Source organism: Lissotriton vulgaris, chromosome 4_1, assembly GCF_964263255.1.
Source record: "Lissotriton vulgaris chromosome 4_1, aLisVul1.2, whole genome shotgun sequence".
Lineage (NCBI taxonomy): Eukaryota > Metazoa > Chordata > Amphibia > Caudata > Salamandridae > Lissotriton > Lissotriton vulgaris.
Genome location: NC_141691.1, coordinates 245,391,957 through 245,411,455, shown reverse-complemented (window position 1 = coordinate 245,411,455; position 19,499 = coordinate 245,391,957). Strand labels below are relative to the sequence as shown.

General features: G+C 47.4%; 1 protein-coding gene across 1 annotated transcript in view; it reads left to right on the top strand.

The window, feature by feature from the left end:
• The window catches only part of MTM1 (myotubularin 1), a 405,405-nt gene that overhangs the window by 278,360 nt on the left and 107,546 nt on the right, over positions 1-19,499 (top strand). The window lies entirely within an intron of this gene.

The window sequence follows — 19,499 nt, the reverse complement described above, 5'->3', positions numbered from 1 at the left end:
TACGTAACTGTATTACTTGCCATAAACAAGATATATTTTTAATGATCGTCTTGGCTGACAGATGCCCCGAACATAATAGAAACAATCCCTGAGGGTTACTTTCCACTAAACGTAAATTGGTTGATTCAGAAGCCCTGGTTATCCAATATTCACAAGTAATGGTCTTTGGGGGGGGGCGGAGGAGGGGGGGGCTTAATTCAGATGGCAAAGATAATATAGGTCAAATCTTTTTGGAATCTGTTGATCTTTAACAACTTTCAACAGGATATCACTGAGCCTATGCATAATAGGGGTCATATGCTGGACCTAGTCTTTGTCACAGAAAATTCAGGTGGCAGATAAAATAATTTGGTCCGACCACCATCCAATTGAATTCACACTCCCGAACTGGAGACCGCTACTCACTGAGGGTTCTGAGACCAGGCTAGTACATAAGTGGCATTAATTTTTCAAAAATGAAATGGAGGTTATGCTCCAGCAAACAAAACCTGAGGGGAGTGACTGCCCTAGAGACTGAATGTGAATTCACAAAATTGTTAATGGAAGCAACTGAACTTCATGTGCCTATACATAAACAACGGACACCTGTTAGGTCCAAATTGACCCCATGGTTCATTGAAGAGCTAAAGAGGCCAAACTTAAACTAAAACAGTCAGAGCACCAGTGGCACAGAATGTACAAGGGCGATCTTAAGGTAAAATATAAGGAGGGATTGCAAAATGTTGCTAACTTCATGCAAATCAAATAATTATTACTAGCAGGATTATGGAACCCCCAAATAAACAGAAATCCGCTTTTAAAATATGTAATGAACTTACTTCCCCTAAAGCAATAACAGTTAAAATTGTTGCCACTTAGGACTTTTGTGATGAACTCGATAATAATGTTCTTAAGAAAATTCTGAGGGTATTCCTAAATGCTCTCTACCACCAGTGCAAATAAAGAAATAAAGAAACTGACATATTTTCCCAAAATCAATGAGGATGGATTAAGTATTTTATCAGCCAAAGTAAAAACTGGTTCCATAAGGGATCCTTGACCTCCAGAAATGTTAAAGTTCAAGACTAAAATCTTTCCGCCTTCATCAAATCTTTGTAATATATGACTCACTCAACAGGTAGTGTCATACGCATTCAAACATGCAGAAACAATTCCATTGGATCTAAGGAAGTTAAACTGCAGACCTATGTCTTTGCTTCCCTTTCCGGCTAAACTATTTAAGGCATATGTTTCCTCCGAACTGTGCAAGTACCTACAGTTACAGAGTTACTGCACCCTGTTCAAGGGGGATTTCGTCTGTTGCACAACACAAAATCGGTTTTAGTGTCTGTAATAGATGATCTAAGATGGAAAGAAGACCAGGTTTAAGATATAGCACTGGTATTGCTTGGTCTGTCCGCAGCCTTTGACATGGTGGATCATAAGATACTGATCAATTTGGTGAAGGACGTGGGGATACAAAACAGTGCTCTCATATAAATCCTTTCTTGTGGACAGCACTGAATCAGTAAGGTAGGGCCATTTACATTTCAGGCAAAAAGTTTAAAATGTGGGGTCCCACAGTGATCAAAACTATCTCTTGATTTATTCAGTCTTTATATAAGGCCTCTCATCGTTGAAATGGAGACAAGAGGTTCGGGTGTGGAATTTAATCAAATATCTGCTCGTCAGTGGGGCAAGTTGCTTCATAAATCGTCCTGTAACAAAGTCCACCATTGTTGCTCACTATGCCCACAGGGTGGCATAGTGAGTAAAAGAATGATGGGTGAAATCCAGATCTCTTGACTGGTGGTGAGTGGTTGAAAAGTTTCAGCACTCCGTCCATCTTCTGTTTGCTATGTTTCCCCCAAGTGGAAAACTGGTATACCCAGACGTGGGTCCCTTGCTCTCTGTGCCACGGGATTCAAGGTAGCCTGACTGATGAGGGGTGATGCTCCGGAACCAGTCTCAGGATGCCTGTTTCTGGTCCAGGGAGGACCTGGCCTGGCAGTTTGGGCTGGAGTGGTCCCATGAGGAGCAGGGTCAAGACTGATTTGCATATGGCTGAGTCGAAACTTGGGTGGCATAGTAAGCAAAAGAACAATGGAATAACCCCAGATCTCTTGCCTGGGGTGAGAAGTTGAAAGGTTTCGGCACTTTGAAATCGTGTGTACATATTTATGTAATGGAACCACTGTCAGTAGTGTAGTCTGAGCCTATAGCATTTCACCCTAATAATAAAGGTTTTCCATTAATTAACCATAAATACAAGTTTTTTACACTTGGACATAAATATTACCTTAAGTACAGCTAATGCCCTTTCTTGATCCCTTAATGTGGAACTGTAAACTGGCAGCCAAAGGGTTTGTGCTGTAAGGAGTTGAGTCTGCTTGTACCAAGGACAAAATACACATGACCTCTATAGTGTTCAAATGCCCCTTCCTTCGCGTTCTCTCGAGCTCGTGCCCGCCACCTCCCAAATCAGCACAGTGCGGCCCGCTCGGGTGCAAATTAGCCCGGGGTCTCGCTGCAACGCCGCGAGGGCTACTCCGGTGCTACCTGGAGCCCGTGAGTGAATCGAAGGAAGCCGATACAGCCACTCTTGTGAGCGGACCGGGAGGCAGCTCCGGCATCCCCGTCCTGGGGAGGCCCCAACAACGCTGCAATCTGCTGAGCGGACCGCCGAGGCCAGAACTATCCCTCCTGGCCGCTGCACGGATTACCTGCTGTCAGATGCCTCGTCCGGTGGTCGGACGGCTGCAGGCCGTGGAGCCCCTCGGTGCGGCTGGGGCCTGCTCCCGTGGCGAGGCCTACGCAGTTGCGAGGGCTCTCAATTTGGCACTTTCTGACTGCCCCACGAGGCCACAACAGAGGCCCAGCTGAGCCCGCCACGGAGTACGGGTCGAGTGCTGCCTGCGGCCTGGTCTCTTCTGCTACCGGACCGGGCCGCGCTCTGACGCACCGGCGCGGCGGGAACACAGACGGAGTTGTGGTGCCTAGAGTCGAGTTCGGCTACACCGTTGCCCCTCAACCATCCAGTCCTCCATCAACCACTGGAGCGGCGGTGGGCCGCAGCCCCCTGGACACAACTGAGGCCTGCTTTGAGGTGAGGCCCACTCTATTCCTGTGGCACTGGAACAGGGCCTGCCCTGTGGCCCTGCAGAGCTAAGACGACTGCCCGACTGAGCCCGCCATTAGAAGCGGGCTGAACGCTATCTGCGTCCCGGTCTCCTTTGCCGGCGGTCCGGACCGCGTGGATCCCCGGCCCACAGTAGACGGCGAGTCCTGCTCCACAGCGCCCGACGCGGCGGTGCATAGGTGAGGCCAAGGCACGCCGGGAGCGGGCCCGTGGTTGATGCTGTTTCACCACACCAGGCCCACAGGCCACCGCAACCCTACCCGGCGCACTACGCTTCCTCTGCCCACTGGAGGTGTCCACCTGGGGACTCTAGGTACAGCTGCTGTTTGACGTTGCTGTGCTTTCCAGATCAAATAGATATTTTGTTCAATGTTTATGGGGGCGCACCAAATAGTACGGTTATTGTCTGGAGTTAACATCCACTCCACCCAACATACCCCCAAGACACCGTCCTATGTCCACAGAACATTTGCAATTATTGCAGCAGGAGGTAGTGAGCATGCTGCAAAAAAGGAGCCATAGAGCTCGTGCCTGTGGAAGAAAAAGGTACAGGGGTGTACTTGCTGTACTTCTTGATCCCAAAAAAGGACGGGTCCCTTAAACCAGTACATTCTATCAGAACACTTTCACATGCTCATATTACAGCAGGTTCTACCGTTACTCAGTCAGGGAGATTTCCTCGCAACATTAGATCTGAAGGATGCATATTTCCATATACCGCTACACCCGTCACACAGAAAATACCTCAGGTTCACCATTCAGGATCAGCATTATCAGTTCAAGGTCCTCCCTTTCGGAGTGACAACGGCGCCCAGGGTGTTTACCAAGTGCCTGGCGACAGTGGCTGCACACCTACGGAGACAGAACGTTCACGTCTACCCTTATCTGGATGACTGGCTTATCCAGGTGAAGTCGGCCCAGCAGTGTGCCGACCACATGTCCCACACCATTCACCATCTTCATGATCTGGGATCTCACTGAATTATCCAAAGTCCCACCTTCAGCCCGCCCACGTACGGCAGTATCTGGGCGCGACAATAGATACTCTGGCAGCCAAAGCACAGCCAAATTCAGTGAGGATCAACAGCATGGAATTGCTGATACAACAATTCAAACCACAACGCTCGCTTCCAGCACGAGTGTTCATGCAGTTGATAGGCATGATGGCCTCCTGCATCTTCATAGTCCCGCACGCGAGACTACACATGCGTCCGCTTCAGGAGTGCTTAGCACGTCAGTGGAATCAGGCTCACGGACAGTTGAAAGACCTAGTGTTGGTGACCGGTCGCGCATACAACTCTCTGCAATGGTGGAATCCACAAAACCTTTGCAGGGGCCGACCGTTCCAGGAGCCTGTGCCACATATTATTCTGACAACGGACACATCTCTCCAGGGATGGGGAGCTCATGTACTCCACTACACAGTGTAGGGACTATGGACAGCACAGCAGAGGAAGATGCACATCAACTACTGGAACTGATGGCTATCTTCATGGCGATGAAAGCATTCAAAGTACATCTGTGCAACAAGGTTGTGTTGATCCGGACTGACAACATGACGGCCATGTACTACATACAGAAGCAGGGAGGTACACACTCTCCACAGTTGTCTCATCTGGCTCAGAGCATGTGGAAGTGGGCCATTCAAATGAACATCTTCCTCATGGCGGAGGACGGGGGACGGTGCACAGCTGGTTTTCTTCCTTCCTAGCTGGCCGCCGGCAAACGGTCTGGGCCTCCCCAGATTCCGCCGTGATGCCGCCTTTGGGAGTCGGGGTTCCTCAGGGCTCTATACTGAGCCCGACCCTTTTTAACATCTTCATGACCCCTTTGGCGGCGCTGGCGGAGTCGTTCGGGGCCCAGATCGTATCCTACGCCGATGACACCCAGCTCCTCTTCTCTTGTAAGAGAGGAGGAGACTTTGATGGAGAGAGTATCCGGGATTGCCTTGGGGCTGTTTTTAAATGGTTCCAGCTGAACAGCCTCAAGTGCAATTCCGATAAGTCCGAGGTACTCTTCTTCGGGTGTACTACGGAGCCAGACTGGCAAGCTTGGTGGCCCGTTAACATGTTCCCTCCGTCTTGCTCATCCCAAACTGCTAAGAACTTGGGGGTCAAGATGGACAAGGGTCTGACATTGAGATCCCAGATCCTTGGTGTAACGGGCACATGCTTCGGCCTCCTTAAGATGCTGCGGAGGTTTCTACCTCTTCTGTCTGAGGAACATAGGAAGCTGACTGTGCAGGCTCTGATCGGCTCTAGGTTAGATTATTCCAACGCTCTCTACCTGGGCCTGCCAGAGTACCTGCTGCAGCGGCTCCAAGTTGTGCAGAACGCGGCCGCGAGGGCCATTTTTGGCCTTAACAGGCGAGCCAGTGCTGCTGGCCTGTTGCAGTCATTACACTGGCTGCCCATCCGCAAACGGATTGTGTTTAAGGCATTAACTTTGGCCTATAAGGCTCTTCATGCGGTGGGAGCGAAGTACCTCCAAAAGAGACTTGCCTTTTACCATCCGGCTCGCTCTCTCAGGTCAGAATCTCTGTTCCTGGCGGCTGTGCCGCGAGTGAAGAAAGCTCGCATTGGAGGCCGCTCCTTCGGATTACTGGCGCCACAGTTGTGGAATACCTTGCCGCTAACACTCCGGGGAGCCACTAGCCTACTTGCATTTAGGAAAGGCCTCAAAACTTGGCTGTTTACCCTGTAGGCTGTTCTGTTGTTCTCTCTGTTTTTTTCCGCATCTTTCCCTGCTTTTATGATTGTGTTGTTATTTTGGTGTAGGTCTCCTTATTTAAAGCGCCGGGACACTCTTTTTGAGTAGCCGTGCGCTATACAAAAATAAATATAACATAACATAACCTCCCGGGCAAGGACAATCAGATGGCAGACCTGCTCAGCAGGTACAGCCACCAAATGCACGAGTGGGAGATACATCCATCAGTACTCCAGCCGTACTTCCAGCAGTGGGGTCATCCAGTGATAGACCTGTTCGCTACAAAGGAAAACGCCAAATGCCAAAGCTTTGCCGCCAGGTTCCCACACCCACAAGGAAATGCGATATGGATGAACTGGTCAGGCATATTTGCGTACGCTTTTCCCCCAGCACCTCTTAATACCGCTGGTGGCACACAAGCTGAAGCAACACTCGATGACTCTCATCCTGGTCGCTCCAACGTGGGCACGCCAACCATGGTACACCACGTTTCTAGAACTCTCCGTGGTACCGCATCAAAGGCTGAACCTCACACCCAGGCTTTTGATGCAGAGCCATGGCGACATTCAGCATCCAGATCTGCAACAGCTCAACCTGGCGATCTGGCTCCTGAGGTCTTAGATTTTGGTTACCTCAACTGGCCTCCTGACTGTATGGATATCATAAGGGAGGCAAGGAAGCCCACCACTAGAGCATGTTATGTGGCAAAATGGAAGCGGTTTGTCATTTATTGTGCCGAACACAACATCAACTCGCTAGATGCATCTACTCACGACATCATTTGTTATCTGTTACATCTATACAAATGCAATCTGGCCTATGCTTCCATTTGGATACATTTGTCCGCAATAGCAGCTTATCTCCAGAACAGGCAACATCTCTCGCTTTTCAGAGTGCCTGCCATTAAAGCCTTTCTGGAGGGACTCAAACGAGTTATTCCTCCCAGACACCCACCAGCGCCTGTATGGAACCTAAACGTGGTCCTCACCAGGCTGATGGGCCCACCTTTTGAGCCTCTCCACTCATGCGAGATTCAATTCTTGACGTGGAGAGTGGCTTTCCTAATAGCAATCACATCGCTACGACGAGTTAGTGAACTTCAGGCCCTCAATATCCAGGAGCCATTCATACAGATTCACTCTAACAGGGTGGTACTCCGGACTAACCCTAAGTTTCTGCCTTAAGTGGGTTTTTTGTTCAATGTTTATGGGGGCGCACCAAATAAAAGTCCAAAAACAGTTTTGTTCAAGTATGTAGAAAAGTTCTTTATTTATTTTTGTCCATTCTTAAAATACAAATCATCAGGTCTTTTTCCGGTAACGTGGGGTTGAATCCTTCCTTTTCCCAAATAGTTTCCTTTTAGTCCTGCCCACTTGGTTGTTCTTATATTGGTCTTTTATCAATGTGATATATTCCCAGCTTGGGACCATCCATGGCGCTACGGTGATACATCTACCCCGAAAGATACAGAATTGCGACGACTTTACACAGACAAGGTCAGGGAAAGGAAGAGATTGAACTTCCTGGACTATTTGTGGTTAAAACTCCCAACACCGGAAGCGTGGAAACTTATATGGGGAAGAATATGTACCAAGACCTGGCCCTGATCATGCTACAGAGATGTCTACAGTTCCGCCCTGTGACCGATCACCTACGGCAACAAGGAATCTCGTGTTCCTGGGGGCACCCATTCGGCCTCATCTTTCGATACTACGGTAAACTTCACCAGCTTCGTTCACTGTTGGATGCCTGCCGCCTGTTAGGCCTGACACCGCCGATCGACGAGGGCGATAATGGAGACCCGGGGGCAGGGCCGAAGGTCTTTCCATCAGGCTGGCAACGACAGGGCAGGAGACGGCGCCCTCGGAAACCGCCTGCCTCGGAGATTGCTCGAAGTCAAAGGAAGCAACTTGCGGCTTTGGATCAGGACAAGGCCGAATACTCAGCCCTTTGTCTTCGCCACTCCTATCATACTGGGGGAGACAGATGCGGTTGCCTGTTAGCTAATAAGCTGCGGGAAGCGCGACAGTGTCAGGGAGTACAGACCCTTCGAGGGCCAGGGGGTGAGTTCACATCAGAAGACACAGACCTAGCCAAAGCTTTTCGGGACTTCTATGCAGACCTGTACTCGAGCGACTCCCTTGTCACTCTACACTGCCTTGATTACATAGAGACCGCACGACTTCCTGTGCTCTCTCCAGAGCAGGCAGACTATCTCAATAGGGAGATAGGGATGGAGGAGGTAATCGCAGCAATCTCACGCCTCCAGCTTGGGAAGTCTCCTGGACCTGATGGCTACTCCGCAGCCTTCTATAAATCCTTTTGCGGGCAAATTGCCCCCCTGCTACGAAACCTCTTTAACACCTTTGCACAAACTGGGGCTATCCCCGGAGAGATGCTGGAGGTATCTAAAGTGGTCATCCCTAAACCTGGAAAGGACAAGACGCTCTGCAGTGCTTACAGACCGATCTCCCTCCTAAATATTGACATAAAGCTTTACGCAAGTATCCTAGTGTCCCGCCTAGTGCAGTACCTGCCCCAACTGGTGGAACCGGATCAAGCATAAAGACATACAAGCGATAACACTAAGAGCGTTCTGCACCTCATCGAAAAGGCCTCCCGCACCGCAGGGGAATATATGCTCCTGGCTATTGACGCAGCGATAGGGTGCACTGGCCTTATCTGGAGCAAGTTTTGTTGAAATTTGGCTTTGGGTACAAACTGCCACGCACATATTGAACTGTTATCGCTCACCTGATGCAACAGTCCGAGTCAACGTCCAACATAGTCACGTTTCCCCATAAGTAGAGGCACAAGGCAGGGGTGTCCCCTTTTCCCCCTCCTTTTCGCGCTCTACATGGAGCCACTGGCGAGGCACATTAGACAGCACACCCTCATAACCGGGATTAAATGTGGCGGGGACACTCCTACCATCAGCCTATACGGAGATGATATTCTGCTCTCCCTCTCTAACCCAATCCAGGCACTGAGAGCTCTTTTCATTGAACTACACTGTTTTGCGCAGCCCACATTCATGAAGAACATCCGATACTGTGGTCCTCCTCTACCATACCATACTTGGGAGTGCAACCGGGAGCCACTATCTCCACCACTGTCACCGCTAACTATGAAAGACTTTGCATCCACATTCGCATTCGCAAAGAGCTAGACCAATGGAAACATCACACTCTATATTGGCTCTGCAGGATAGCGGCGACCAAGATGACCGTATTGCCCCAGATCCTATACCTCTTCTAGACACTCCCCTTGCGCCCACCAGCAGGCTGGATTCAGCAAACCCAATCGGACTTAACGCGCTTCATACGGCAGGGCCACAAACCCAGATTCAAGCATGACATAGCAATTTTGCCACCGGAGCGGTGGGGTGTGGGGGTCCCCGACCTAAAGCTATACTTTTATGCTTCACAGCTCCGCTACTTGGTGGAGTGGAGCCGTCTTGAGTCCGAGAATCATTGGTTGTTTCAGGATCAAGCAGTGGTCGGCACTCGCCTACAGGGTATCCCTTTCCTTCGAAAAGCACATAGACCTTCTAACTGCTACGCCTGTTACATTACGAGCACTACGATGGAAGCCTGGGATCGCACTGCCATTGCTCACGAGTTGACGACGTTCCCCTCCCCACTCACACCACTTTTTAACAACTCTGAGTTTCACCCGGACACAATAACAAAGGCCTTTACACACTGGCACCCCACTCCTTGCAGAGCACTGGGTCATTGTTTTGACCTTGAAGACATAATTCTTACGGTATTCCGGAAACGGAGAGGTTGTCCTACTTGCAGCTTAGACACAGGGCGCTCCAACCACAAGTTAAGCCTGGCGCTCAGCACCTATTGACCACGTATGAGAAGTGGCTCATCGCCCGAACTACAGACAAAAAACTAATCTCCGACCTCTACAAGCACTTACTGCTCACCACCATACACACATATTACGCAGGGCGGGCACGATGGGAGAGGGAATTAGGCTGCATTCTAACTCACAAAGAATGGGACAGCATTTATTACTGGACACGACATTCAAGCATATCATATGGGCCTTACCGAGACACTGACCAAGGTGGTATCCTATTGGTACTACACACCGGAACGTCTCCATCCATTCGACTCCCGTCAGAGCGCCTTGTGCTGGAGAGGCTGCGGGGAGGTGGCTACACCGGAACATCTCTTGTAGAGCTGTGATCGCATCCAATCATACTGGTCCCAAATCTTGGACGAAATAGATTCCCACCTTGACACACAGCTTCCGCGCTTCCCAGCCTACATCCGCTTAGGCCTGCCCAACCCATTAATGTACCCAGCTAAGTCCCGGAGAGGGCGACTGATCACAATCGCTCTAGGGGCGGCTACATACTCGTAGCCAGCGTCTCCCCAGCCCCCACCTCATTCCGGTTGGCTCCAGAGACTGTGGATGGTGCTGGGGATGGAGAAACTGACTGACGCTGGCAGGTAGGGAGTCTGAATTCCCTGAGCTATGGTGCCCTTTCCTAACGTTGCTCATAACAGAGTTTAGGAAGCTGACCTGCCCTAGATATCTGCGACTATTGCGCTTGACTGACACGCAAATACCACAGGTGAACTCTTCGTGCAAGACTTGTAGACTGCGATGAACATCACTGTGCCTCACATTTCCCTTTCTATTGTTCTTAATTTGGCGGACGAGGGGGGTCCTTTTTCTGTTGGCGTACTGCCCCGCTTTGCACTGTTAACCATTTACTCTAACAGACCTGCTCCATGCATTTACTAGAGTAATAACGCTTACTGCGACACTTGTCTGTTTTATGACGATTCTGAGAGCTGGGGGTCGTATTTATAACTTTGCTGTGTGTATTTGAACTCACTAAAAAGATTTAAACCATAAAAACAATGAAGGAAATAGCCTTCTTAGTGACTTTGGAAGCACACAAAGTAGTATTAATAGTTACTATTCTATCTAGGTTAGATTATGCTACAGTGACTTTTGAAGGCCTGGCTATCACTGTTTTACATAAACTTGTTTTACAGAATGAGGCGGCTAGGCTGATTTATGGTGTCCCAAATCATATTCATGCTACACCGTTGCTAAAAAAAAGTTGCATTCCCTTCCAGTAAAACTAAGTATAGAATTTAAACGTACAACAAGTCAAAATATAATTCCCTTTGGGCGAATTACCATAGAAAGACTAGTTCTTATAGACAAAACATATATAAAAACACACCAATTCAAAACAGTTCACAACAAGGAAGCAATATAAACAATGTAAAAACAATATAAAAAACTAGTGAAAACACTATAATAAAAGTAAATCTAGACAATTTATTCACATACACTATATTTTGTTAAAAATGGGAAACATACAGGACGGAACACTATAAAATAAATAAATCCAACATTCCAATAAAAAAAAGGAGGTACAGGTAAAGGACTAAATTCAATCAATAATTCAGAATTTTCCTCAATTTCTTATTCCAGTATTGCTCCTTGTGCATCGACGCGTTTCGGTGGTGTATTTAAAGTTAGACCACCTTCATCAGGACAATTGTAATGAATGTTTCCCAATGGTTCTCAATCATTAAGTATCGCTTGGTCTATAATAAGGGGTACTCAGCCTCCTTCTCAGTCAGAAAAGATATTCGGCCAGCGAAATATCTTCTCAGGTTAAAAAACAATGTAATCCTCCTATTAATCTTGATAATAATTAGGGGACAGCGAAGCCTGTGTATTGCGTAGTATCTGAACTTCGTACCTGGCAGTTTAAATATAAATATGGAGTACTGTAACTCTCACACGCAGTATTGATTTAGTCATGTATACACATTGTGGAGTTTTGTATTAAGGTTTCGCTATGGGTAAACAATCTCAGGAATAAGGAACCTGTGATAATCCCAGCGTGCATTCCCTATTGGCGCTATACTGAAAGCGTCCCGCGTGTCGGCAATCTCAATTCAGCAACGCGTGTTTTCACTAGTTTTTTATATTGTTTTTACATTGTTTATATTGCTTCCTTGTTGTGAACTGTTTTGAATTGGTGTGTTTTTATATATGTTTTGTCTATAAGAACTAGTCTTTCTATGGTAATTCGCCCAAAGGGAATTATATTTTGACTTGTTGTCAATTGTGGAACCCTATCCCTTTGGCTTTGGGGTCCCTCTCTCTTTTAGTAGAATTTGAAGTTCCAGTGGACCCAGCACCAAGGAAATCTGATGAATGCTGTCGCGGTTTTGGGAAGAACGGCTCAAGATCTGTGGTGGGGCTGCTCAAACACAATTGGTCCAGTGACAGGCTCCTCTCCCTACCCACCCAGAGCTGACCGTAGTGATGGATGCGTCACTGTTGGTTTGGGGAGATTTAGAGATTAGAGAAATCTGGGATCCTTTGGAAACCTGACTCCATTTCAGCCTGTTGGAGCGGCAGGCCATTAATTTGGCGTTGATGACCATCCTGCTGTCCACTTGGGGTGGGGGGGCAAGTTCTTATAGACAACACCACTGCTATGTGGTACTGAAACAAGCAGGCAATGTAGGGTCGTTTGCAAGGAGGTTCTATAGTGCTGGGGTTGACTAGAGAGTCTGAGCATTTCCTTGATAAGAAACCACCTGGTGGGAACCTCAAATACCAGAGCAGACAGGTTTAGCCATCGGCGTCTGACGAATCACAAATGAAGTCTTCACCCCAAGTTGGCACAGGGCAATTTCTGATAGTGTGGAGAAACCGGAGTATGACCTTCAAGAATGGTCATAGTCCAAGGTTTTGTGTCCAGGAGTTGTTGTGAAGACACTGGCTAGAAGATGCATTTCGGCTGCCCCTGCCTCTCCTGCCCAAAGAACTACAAAAGATCCAGAGACACCAGGCCAAGTAATCCAAGTGGCTCCAGTTCAGACTACCACTTTAGGAGGATCTTCTGTTGCAGCAGCAGGCATAGTCAGTCATCTGAACCTGCATAGTCCATGCATGAAGCTTGAGTGGTGTCCGTTAATTACGTTTGATCTTCCATCTGTAGACATGAATGTCATCCTCACCATCTGGCCTTTTTCCACAAAATCCAAATTCTAGCTCTGGATCGAATTTGTGTCTTGGTGTGGAGTTGGCAAGACAGACCCTTAAGCTAAAGTGTCAGAAGTTCTAGTTTTTCTTTTGACTTCATCCCAGCACCATTAGAGGCTTCTGTTGGCCTTTTCGGCCTTTCTACATTTGCCTCACCAACCAGCCTAGTTCACACCACCTGTTGTGGTGATTTGACACACATGTTCCCTTCCAAATGGTTTGTTATGGTCATGCCACATAGAGGCCATGGTCTTGACATTTGTCATGTGTATGCACAGCTGCTCGTTGCAGCTTCTGACTCTAAAAATGGTTTTCCTTACTTTAATTACTTAAGCTTGTTGCATTAGTGAACTTCAAGAACTGTCAGCGCAACCACCCTACACCACCTTTTTTATGGACAAACTGGTGCTGTGGACTTGTGCGGTCTTCCTGCTTAAAGTCATGACTTCCTCCGCGTTAGGCAATCCACCAAGTTTCCAGCATTCTTTGGCCCTCTCCACCCTTCCAAAGAGTAGAAGAGGCTCCATTGACTGGACCCAAAAAGGACTTTAAGTATTTAACATTGATCGTACCAAGGACCATCAGATTTCTGTGTGGTTCTCCGGAGTGAAGAAAGAGAAGGCTGTAGAGAAGAGGGCTCTCTAAAGGAGAATAGTCCTCTTTATTAAGATCTGCTCCACATCTGCCAAAAAGCAGCCTCAAGAAGGTCTGAGAGTCCATTTCACTAGGGTCAAGGCTTCTACCACTGCATTGGCATGCAGAGTCTGGGGTGAGGCAAGGTTTCTTAGAACAGGCTTGGTCATCAGACCGGCCATAGGAGGGAAGTGTGGCTGGCATCAATCAACCCTCAACTGCCAAGACCACACACAAAATTCAAAAAGAAAACAATTGTCAAGTGTTATTGACATTATACAGCTTCCTATTTTTCCTGGCTCTCTCGTGGAATGCAGGCACTGATGCATGTACGGATGGTGCTTGTCATAGCATAGCACCACAGATGCTTCTACAGCACTGAGCACCATAAATGATGCTTTTGCAGTCATCTTTACAGTAAGGCTGTGCTGCTGCTCTCCGACACACTGTGCACAATATATTGCAGCTTCATGGCAGTCCCTTGTTCATTGCATGGTGGTGGGGCCTCCATAATGACTCCTTTGCCCTATTTCCCTCTTTGTGGCCACCTAACTTTTATGCAGAAAGCTGTGGTTAAAGGGTAAAAAAAATCAGCATCCCAATTAATAAATGGGTGATCTTCTTGTTGAACAAAAATGTAAATTATATGCCTAACAAAATAATGAGTTAAGGAGGTTAACTTATTGTCTCACTCTAGACATGCTGTAATGTAGACTGGTCCAAAATGTAAGTCACAGTAGCTGAAGGGGCTATCCAAGAACCCTCTATGTGTTTGTATATATTGTGTATTATTTACCAAAGATAAGAAATGTTGATTATACCGGACATAATGCATTTGTCTATGTGGCCCTCTGAGTTCGAGCTCTTAAAGACTTCAGTACTGATCATCACTGCAAAATCATCTGCAGCTGACCGGGAGTGCTGCTGACGGCCGGGCTTGGCTCCGCTGTATTTCCTGTCCTTCTCCTGTGGTGAATCTCGGGCGGGCTTTTCTCCGCCCTGGGTCTGGCCGGGCTTGGCTCCGCCGGGCCGATTACTACAAACCCCAGCAGCCCCAGCGCGGCAAGGACGCTGCTGACGCCGACCTGAAGACGCAAGGAGGCGCTTAAAGGCTCCCTTGGTGCGGAGTCCAGGGGGAATCGTCTGCAGCTGACCGGGAGTGCTGCTGACGGCCGGGCTTGGCTCCTCTGTATTTCCTGTCCTTCTCCTGTGGTGAATCTCGGGCCGGGCTTTGCTCCGCCCTGGGTCTGGCCGGGCTTGGCTCCGCCGGGCCGATTACTACAAACCCCAGCAGCCCCAGCGCGGCAAGGACGCCGCTGACGCACACCTGAAGGCGCAAGGAGGCGCTTAAAGGCTCCCTTGGTCCCTCGTCCCGCAGGGCGCGCGCGGGCGCGCGTTGGAGAAGCCCGGGACAAGGGCGGGACAGTCTATGACAGTCATAGACAGGAAGAGGCAGGGCAGGGCCACAAACTCTGGCCATTTTGTGTCGGGACTACTGGTGATTTAAGGTATTTGTATACAGACATTTGGCTACTCGAAACTTTACCCCTGGAATCATCCTGTTGAACGGTGGTCTTACATTTTGCCTTATTCATTTTACTGGGCAACAGGATAAATCATGCCAAGTGTTTCAAAGGAGAAATTTATCTCGGGGGGAGGTCCTATCGATAATTACCTAGTAAAGATGGTGAATAAAATAAACAGTGATAGGAGAACCTCACTAGGTAGGAGTAGTCCACCAAACACTGCCGAAGACCCCCCCGACTCACTCTGAGATTACCCCTGTGGTTGCTACTTCATTTTCGGACCATACGGGGGGTACTATGGTGGTTGCCCAGATTCACACTGAGCCGCCCTCTATAGATCTCAACACTGGGAGCGATGACAATGAAGAAGTTCTGCCTCCTACTATACCAGTCAGAAACTTTAGGAAGCAACTAAGCAAAAGGGGGGTAAGCATCCCAAAAAAGGGCAGCTACCCATTTACCAACTAGGACTAATTCTGATGAGTCTAGTATAGTACAGGAAGAGAGCACTATGTCCAATAACAAACTATGCTCAGACCAAATTGCCCAATTATTCTGTTCCTTGGAGGCCACATTTGAGGCAAAATTACTCCAGTATGTTCAACCCTTAGTTAGTAAACTTGACAGTGTAACTGCCGAATTGAAGAGACTAGGGGAGTTGCTATCTAAACAACCGACAGTGGGAGATAGTACAAAATCGATGGGAAAAGGCTTGGGTGGGAAAGAGCAGAAAACTACACCTGAGACCCAGCCACCACCCACCCCGACTATGTTAAGCCCTGACCCAGCAACAGAGGCTTGTCCTACAGCGATAAGTGTAGTCACACGTCCAATAATGGGGCCTGAAGTCATAGCTAGTAACACATAGGTGAGGAGAAGTAAATATCTAAATCTTCCCCCTGAATGTAGCCCCTATGTAGTGGTATTAACCAATGTTCCACCTCAGGATACGCATACCGCCCAGACACTTGAGGAGGCGCATGACTCCCTTAAAAACAAAACTGTGGCATGGCTAAACAGGAAGTGTGGTTTCCCCATTAAATTTGCCCCGGATATTATAACAACTAGAAGGGCAAATTGGATTGGGCCTACTAGGAAGAACTGCACAGGAGACTGCGTAGTTGTAAATTTCAGACACCCACAACACGTAGCTACCGTCCTGTTAAGGGCCGACACTATGACGCAAGATGCAAATAGTATTGGAGTGCGACCACTTGGCTTCTTTTATAATCACCTAGCTAGAGCATCCCAATAATCACCTAGCTAGAGCATCCCAACACAGCATGAGTAGGAGACCCTATACACCAGCTTTGGTCCAGACACCAGGCTCTGCACAGGGATCAGGAGGAGAAAATTATTTTAATTATGGTCACAATATTGTCACACAAAATAGATTTGATGCTCTCTCCGGGCTAGAACTGTGTGATTGACAAGAGGTCATTGAGGGACCCAGCAAAGAGCCTCCCCCAGTCCTGGTTTCCTTGACATCAGATCAACTATACCGACCCCTGTCATCGCTCACGGCATTTCAGTAACAAAGAATAAAGGTGTGGGGGAAACGGTTAAGATGTTAAGTTGGATCGTTGCTGGTCTGCCAACCAAGAGAGAGGATAGCAACTGGTTAAGCGTTGTTAATAAATATGATATAGTGGCTCTCCAAGAGACTTGGGATAGGGACTGTGACTTTTGGATGGATGGTTACACCTCGTATTTTGTTCCAGCATTGAGGTCAACAGCAGGAAGGGACAGAGGGGGTCTTATGTTATTAGTAACTGTGAATATAAGGGGAAAAGTGAAAAGGGTTGATTGTGCTACACATAACTTTCTTGTCTTAGAACTAAGTCTACCAGATAATACCAAATTGATTCTTGGGAATTGTTATAACTCCCAGCAAGGTGATTCCCCAAATGAACATCTGGTCTGGTTGACAGATTTTTTAAATACCTATAATGTAAAGCAAACCACTTTCTGCCAATATATATTGTTGGGTGATTTTAATGTACATCTTTGTAGTGAGAATTGTTTTTTATTTGATTATGATGGTCCAGATTTCACATCCCGCAGCATTTTGAGCATACCAATAAGGGGGAAGCTTTGGAAAAACTCCTGTCTACAAATGATCTGTATGAAGCAGGGTTTTCTGACAAAAGCACTCGTATAGCCACGTATATAGGCAGGGATTGTGAAACAATAATTGATTACATTTTTCTCTCTTCAGGACTTTTAAGACATGTTATCGCTTATAATGCTATAAGTTCATCTTTTAGTGATCACAATCCAGTGATGATTGAGCTGGTAGATGGCCTTTCTCTTTTAAACAAAACTGTTTCGCCACGGGCAGTAGTGGAGGTTAAGGCTAAAGATCAGGGGAGGAGGCTTAAGTGGAGTAAAATTGTGCCGGAGGAGTTCTTTATTACCATCACCAATAAGGCGGCACATGATCTAAACATCTGTGAGGATGTCCTCTCCAACGGGGAGGAAGTAATAACTTCATTTGAAGCCATCTGCGTCCAGGTGGCTAAAGATCTTACTATCAACAACCGACCAGCTAAAAATAAAGAGGTAATGGGCTGGTTCGACCAAAATTGTACTAAATCCCATAACCGCCTTAAAAAAGCTCTTCAGGAGCGCCCTAGGAACAAAGCCCGGGTAGCCCAGCTTAGAAGAGAGTATTCAAAAACTGTACAAGTAAGGAAAAATGAAATTAAACAGGATGCATGGGCGGAGCTTATGGATAAAGCTACCCTAAAAGATAATGCAAAGTTCTGGTCCATTATTAATACTCCTCTGTTTTCTTGTTCCCAAAATAATGCACTAGAAGTAAATATATCTGAGGAGGATTGGTTGAACCATTGTGAAAAAATATATGGAAGCCATATGGACTTGGATACCTTTGTTGCTCCAACCTCGGAACCCCCTGTTACGCCAATAAGGTTTCATATAGCGGAAGTCATCAAAGCAATAGAGGGCACAGCAGGGAGAAAGGCACCAGGCCCAGACAGGGTACCCTCTGATATGTACAAGGCAAACCCCTTGTACTGGGCAAACATCTTGACCAATGTCTTCAACACCTTGGCCTGCGTGGGATCCCCTAAGTCTTGGTCCCGATCAATAATAATCCCAGTGTTCAAAAAGGGTCAAAGAGGAGACCCCAGATGCTATAGGCCTATATCCTTGCTAGATTCCTCCATAAAAATATTGGGAAAGGTTTTCTTAGCAAGGATTACTAAGTGGGCCTCGGTCAATAACATACTGTCCGACTCTCAATACGGCTTTAGAGCAGGGAGGAGCACGGAAGACCAATGCCTGAATCTTCATCTGATCTTAGCTAAATACACGAGGGCGGCCAGGGGCTCTATCTTCCTGGGTTTTATGGATCTGTCCACGGCCTTTAACCTTGTCAATAGGTCAAAGCTGTGGACTATGCTCTTGGAGATGGGTCTCGACCGGTCCTTAGTGTATTTTTTGGCCGAGCTGCATAGAGACCTAAATGCCTCGATCAGGATGACTAATGAGGGGACATGTACATCAAGTTTTAAATCTGGTAGAGGGGTACGCCAGGGATGTATTTTAGCTCCTATGCTGTTTATGCTATATGTGAATTCGTTGGAGGTAAACCTGCTAACAGCTACGCCCGACGTCCCCCGTATGGGAGGCACCCCGATTTCGGTGCTCCTATATGCGGACGACGCTGTATTACTAGCAAGGACCCCGTTGGGTCTGCAAAGACTGCTGGATGCATTCGGGGATTTTATGTAAAGCCTGGATCTGGTAGTAAACAATGGCAAATCACACGTCATGTCATTGGGTGTTTCAAAAAACAAAGTTAAGACCTTTTTCTGTGGAAATGAAGAAATCACCAGAGTAAAGGTTTTTACCTATTTGGGAGTAGTTTTTGATGACAGGGGTACGTGTACCCCACAGCTCTCATTAAAGGTAAATGCTGTGAGAAGCTCCTCGGCGGCAGTGCTAGGTTTTGCAAAAAGGTTGGGGGGGAACCCTTTGAGGCGATCCTGGCAATTTACAGGGCTAAGACCCTGTCTATTGCAAGGTATGGGGCAGCAATATTGGGTTTTACTAAACCAGACCACATACAAATAGAAGAAAATAAATTCCTACGGACACTTCTAGGCCTTCCACAATCCACAGCTACCCATTCTATCCACCTTGAATTGGGGATAGGGTAAATAGCAGACATAATTAATATAGCCCCCATTCTGCTATGGATTAGAATCTGGTTGAATCCGAATTTTTCCTTAAATCATAAGATCTTAAAGGATTGTATCAACCTAGATAATACAAAGGAAATTCAGTGGCTAGCCTACATAAAAATGTTAGCCGTATATTGGGGAGACCGGAGATTTTCTACAACCCAGAATCTCTATGTGTCGGATATTGTGTGGGTAAAAAACTAATTTTACTATGCTAAGGGAGGCAGAGCGGGAAGCTACAGAACTAAGTAAACCATC